Source organism: Acomys russatus, chromosome X, assembly GCF_903995435.1.
Source record: "Acomys russatus chromosome X, mAcoRus1.1, whole genome shotgun sequence".
Classification (NCBI taxonomy): Eukaryota; Metazoa; Chordata; class Mammalia; order Rodentia; family Muridae; genus Acomys; species Acomys russatus.
This window is the reverse complement of record NC_067169.1, coordinates 21,819,699-21,825,900: the sequence shown is the minus strand read 5'-3', so window position 1 is coordinate 21,825,900 and position 6,202 is coordinate 21,819,699. Positions and strand designations below refer to the sequence as shown.

General features: G+C 40.9%; 1 pseudogene; it reads right to left on the bottom strand.

The window, feature by feature from the left end:
- Window positions 1-3,259: 3,259 nt before the first annotated feature.
- On the bottom strand, window positions 3,260-3,728 carry LOC127184783 (protein FAM156A/FAM156B-like; annotated as a pseudogene).
- Window positions 3,729-6,202: the final 2,474 nt, after the last annotated feature.

The window sequence follows — 6,202 nt, the reverse complement described above, 5'->3', positions numbered from 1 at the left end:
AAATCCAAGAACACATCATAGAGGTCATCCACCTTTATCAAGTAGCTTCATACCAGAGATATAGGGATCAATCATGATACAAAACTTCCTCCATATCATCCACCATATAAACAAACTGAAAGAGGAAAACACATGATCATATCAATAGATGCTGAAAAATCTTTTGTCAAAATCTAACACTCTTTCATGATAAAATTCTTGGAGAGATTAAGGATAAAAGAGATATAACTAAATATAAGAAATGCAATTTACAGAATCTTTTTAGCTAACATCAAATTTAATGGAGAGAAAAACAATACATTTCAAATAAAATTAGGAAATAAATGAGTTTGTCCACTCTATAGGTATGCAATGTAGTAATTTAAGTTCTCTCAAGTGCAATAAGACAGCTGAAGGAAATCAAAATAATACAAATTGGAGAGAAAAAGTAAAAAATACCTTTATTTTCATATAGTATGATAGTTTTCTAAGCTAACTAAGAAATATACCAGGTGACAATCACTTTTAGGAAAGTTGCTGGACAGAATACTAGCTGAAAAAAAATAGTAGCTCTCCTATATACAAATACTAGACAGTCTGAGAAAGAAGTTAGAGAAACTTCTCTATGATAGCCACCAATAACCCAAGCAGATAAACCTAACCAAGGAAATGAAAACTTGCATGACAAGGATGTCAAGTCTCTAAAGAAAAAAATTGAAGAAGCTATCTGAAGATGGAAAGATCTCCCACACATGGGAATTGGTAGTATTAATACAGTAAAATGGCCATCTTATAAAAAGCAATCTATCAAATCAATGCATTTCTCAAAAATATCCACACAATTCTTTACAGACCTTGAAGAACAATCTTCAAGCTCATATGGAAAAACAATCCTGATCAATAAAAGAACTTCTGGAGATATCACCATCCCTGATTTCAATCTGTACTACAGAGCAGTAGTCACAAAAACTGCATGGTATTGACATAAGAAGACACACTGATGAATGGAATTGAAAGACACAGATGTAAATCAATACCTATAGATACCTGATTTTTTATAATAAAACCAGAAATGCACACTGGAAAAAGATAATATCTTTATCATATGTTGTTGGTCAAACTGGATGTGTACAGATAGAATAACCCAATAGACCCATAGTTATCACCCTGTAAAATACTCAAGTCCAGTTTGATCAAAGACATTAACATAAAACTATGTACCCTGGACCCAACAGTAGTAAACTACACCACAAATCCTCTAATCCATTTCCCTCTCCACACTTCTGCATGCTTTTCTAGAGGCCTGTTGGCACTAGGGATTCAGGCCAGCTGGCACCAGGGACAAAGGTAAGGCCTCCTCCCAAGCCCTTGCCTCCCCTCTACCTTGAAAGCAAGCCCATAAAAACTAAGCTGCACCCAAAATCGTATGTTCTCTTTCTCTGTCCACAATTCTTTATAGTTTCTTGGAGGCCTGCTAGCACCAGGGAAAACCCAGTAGGACCCTACCCATAAGACATTGCAAACCATACTCGCTTAAACAGTACCCCACCCTTTGGACTCCATTTTCCAGCATACAACACCACCTGCTTTCCTGGAAGCATGGCTTCACCAAGGACCCAAGACCAGCACTGAAATTAAGGACTCCAGAGACAATATCAGCTCCCAAAGGAAACTAGGCCATGCAGACCATAGAATCTCCAGGGGAGTCACCCTCATATACCTAAAGACTCATGAGTCACCAGAAACCCAGGCCATTCAGGCCAAAAGACAGAGAGGAATCAGAAACCAAGGGGGGAAAGTATGCAATAAAAGCATGCACGCAACAGCAATAAACTCAAAAATCATCTTCTTTGTCTTGATGGAGAGCTAGCTCAGGACCCTTTCCATGCCAGGTAAATTGTATACAACTGCTCTGTATATCTACCTCAAACCTTTCCTTTTTTAAAACTCCTAATCTTCTAACTAAAATTCTACTGTATACCACATACGGCCCTTATTGGAGGAAAGGAGGACAGTGTTTTTATTTGGCTAACACAACATTTGCATATTGCATATATATAGCATGTATTGTTGTTCCCACAATTCATGTTCTATATCCCACAGTTCATATAGAGGCCACATTGGACCCCTGATGTTTACCAGTGCGGTAGATGGTTGTTGAAAGAAAGTCTATACTTCCATTATCACCCAGAGATTGTACTTTTCAGTTTTCTTCCCAATGAAAACATATGTTACCACAAACCCCTTCATTCCGTTGTTCATGGCAGATGTATTTATACTAGGTAGCCAAAATCTGGAAAACAAAATGTCCAACTGGAGAGAGGACAAAGAACTTATGGCACACCTAAACCATGGTATGGCACACAGCAATGAAAAGGAGCAAGAATAGAGATTTCATCTTTCCCCACTCTAAGTTATGGTGCTTGGAATCAAACCTAAGGCCCCACTCACATGGGCAAGCAATCTGCCCACACCTGCATTTCCCAAAAAGTAGAATTTTGACACACATAATCACATATGTAGAATTAAGGGCATGGCGATGACTAGAAAAGGATAGCCTCAAACATTTTATATGACATTCAAGAAACAAAATGGTAATGGAAATAAATAATGAACAATCCAGTTGTTGCCTCGGTTTAAGCATGCTACAGGGTGTCACCCAGAAACACTAGCCTGAGTAAGAGTTTTCTTATGGACTGGATAAGAAACTTGATTACAGTGGTGGTACTTGAATTTACAAATATGGTACAGTGACAGAGAGCTCTACACACCCATGATACCAGTGCCAAGCCCTGCTTTCAATGTATTATAGTTGTGTAAAGTGTAAGGTAATTTATCAGGGGGACCAACTAGATGAAGAATGTTGTATACATTCAAAGTCTTCTGAAATATGATGCTCTTGAATAAAATTTCACACACAGACAGGAAAGACACATACAGAGAAACACACACACACAGACACACACACACACACACACACACACACACACACACACACCTCCCTCTGTCCTAGTGCTCCTTCTGAGTGTCAGTCAATAAAATACAATGGAAGTGGTTTTGAAGTGAGCAAGGCAGAAACTCTACACAGATGTTCTAACTTTATTGGCAACAAGGTAAGGGAGGAATATCTGCAATCTGGGGAGGGGGAAATGGTAGCTAACCCCATGGGAACAGCAGCATGGGGAGTATAGAAGCATCTGCTATCTGGTCGTCCTTGGAAAGGAACATCTCTTCCCAGAATGCCTCAGGGAAGGTGCCAAAACTACTAACGAAAAACCGGCTACATTTGTAGGTTTGAATCTTCCTCCACACAAGGATAACAACCCCAGAGACATTCTGTCCTTTCGCAGAGAAACCATTGAAACAGACATTTACTCTTCTGAAGTCCCTGAATTCTGTTCTCTATTTTCTATATCCTTTCTGGCACAAGACAAGGGTGGGGGGGGTATGAAGGTTGAGTGTCAAGTTACTAAGATCCAGTCTTGGCTTTTCACAGGGGGACAAATGAAAGGTTGCTTCCATCCCTCTGGTCCCCACAGGGACCCTTTATGTGTTCACCACACACCTTTGGCAGTAGCTGCATTCACATTTGAACATCTCCTCATCTGCACCTTGTGGGGGACAGGGTTTCTTTTCCTGTCAGTTTCATGAGGTAGCAGAAACCTGACACATTTCTTTCTCTTGAATTCAACTATCTTTATTTTCTTCTGAAGTGATCTTCAATTCGCTGGCTGCTGCTCTTCTTCCATCCTTCCAGAGGAAAAGAAAACACATGTCAGGAATACAAAGGCTCTATTCAAAACAGCTCATGCTGTCCACTGTCCTGGATCACCTACGAAAACATGGTCACACACCTCAGAGGGAGCCCCTGATGGTTTCAGCAATGCACAGCTTAATTCTAACTGCTTTTTGTGCTGTTTTTGTATTCTTTTGGTTTTGTTTCTGGTGCGCACACAACAGCAAGCAAAGGGTGTGGTGTCTGTGTTTGGAATATTGCTTTTAGCCCAGTTACCTTTTATTTGATTACCTGTTCCAGGACAAAACCCTTGACAGATTTCCTTCAAGTGGTGGCCACAGATCACCATTTCTTAATGTAGGGAGACTGATATCTTTTGTAACAATACTTCAAAACAGCATTGTCTTTAACTCCTTCTTTAAGTTCTCACTTCCAACACACACACACTCACACAGAGAAGAGATAGATGCCCTATCACAGACCCTGAAAATTTCCTAACTTCCATACTCATTCCTCCCTTCTTATAATTCCTCCTGTTCATAATATTCCTCTAGATACCTTTTCACTTCATCCCTCTCTGTCTTCAGCTCTCTGCTCTGGAAGAACCTTCTCAGTGAGACTGTCCCTAACACTCCATTTCAAACAGCATATACTGGGGTCAGGCATAGTGCTGCTTGCCTTTAAATCCAGAAATCTGGAGGCAGAATCAAGTGGATCTCTGAGATCTGGGCCAGTCTGGTCTACAGAGTGAGTTCCAGGAAAGCAAGGGCCATTATGAGAGAATGCCCTGTCTCAGAAAGAAATCAAACCAGAAACTGTAGAAAAACAATAAAAGTGTAAGCCCTCATCATAGGTAGGCTTCTGTCTTGTCCCTTTCACACTACTACTGTGTTTCAGACCAGCTGTATTGGGACCCAGACCACGGGCACACTTAGAAACCTACAAGAACAACATGGTGATGGGTGGATCAAGCCTCAGGGGGGTCTGCTCAAACTATTGCATTAACCAAAGACAATACAAGTAGTAAATATTGAACCCCTACTCTGATCTAGCCAATGGACAAGACATTCTCCACAGTTATGTGCAGAGCAGGGGCTGACTCTGACATGAACTCTGGTGCCCCATATTTGATGACCTCTCCTTGGTGGTGAGGCCTGCTGGCACTCAAAGAAAGAATAAGCATGCTACCAAGATGAGACTTGATAGCCTATGACCATAAAGTATGGGAGGAGGTTCCCCTGGGTAATAGACATAGGGGAGGGGACTAGAGTTAAAACAGGAGGGAGGGAGGAACAGGAGGATACAAGAGATGGGATAACAATTTAGTTGTAATCTGAATAAATTAATTAAATAATTAAAAAACTAGAGGAGGAACTGGGTAGATAATGGCCTGTAGAGCAACATGCCTAAGTGTTACTGTGATTACTGTGATATGTATCTTACCCATGATTCTCCAACTGTGAAGAAGACACACAGCAGCAGTAGGAAACACAAAGAGAATGTGAAAGACTACTACCTGAAATGGAAGGAGGAGCAGGCCCAGAGCCTTACTGACAAAACAACCACTGCATTGCAAAAGGAAAGACACCTCCAGCTCCATTCTTTGCTCTTCCTCCTGCAGGGACCATCATCTCACCTCCCCCAGTCTCCCTGGTCCCACTAGTCCTAGAATAATGCCTGTACCCCACAGGGGGTCCCTACCATTATGCAAATGATGGACCCTTCTCCTCATTGGTTACCTGTGTGATGTTGCTCCTATTATGAGGCCACCCACGGAAGGCTACATGCCCACCATGTCTTAGTCTGAAATGGTGAGACCTCCTGTTCTCCCTATGAAGTGGCCCACTCAGCCTGGCATTATCTGCCAGAAAGTTAAGAGCAGAAAGTCCCTTTATCAGTTTTGAATTTCTTATTCTGTTTCACCAGGAGATCATGGTGCTGAGCCTGAGCATTTTCTAGCTGCATGACAAGAACATACCTACTTTCTAACAAAATATTTCTAGAGGTGAGAAGTGGCATTAAAAAGGAAAGCTTTCACTTACGTTGTGAAATGTGAAAATACAATTGTCAACTGTTTTAGTTTAAAAAAAAAATAACATAGAACTAGGGGAATCTAAGGAATGCTGAGACCAGGGAGAAAAGCCTTCCCCAGGAAGGTCCACACCAATTGCTTAACCATATCTGAATGTTCATCCTTAAATATATGTACATAAAAGTAACAGTGCAACCACACACCCACACTCTAGTGCTTTCTGACCCTGGAGATAAGGAAAATGAAAGTTCTGCTGGAAACAATGAGAATCCTGGGGGTATGGAGCCAGTCACAAGGATGGGACTAACTGGAACTGAGTTACAAATACCTCTGAAGTCCATAAAGTTTCCTTCTAATATTTCTGATGGAAACATTTTTTCCCATGGAGGAGAATGTGTCAAAGTGAAAGGTTGTTTTGGCTAAAGACAATAAGTAGAGTTAAATGACATGACAAA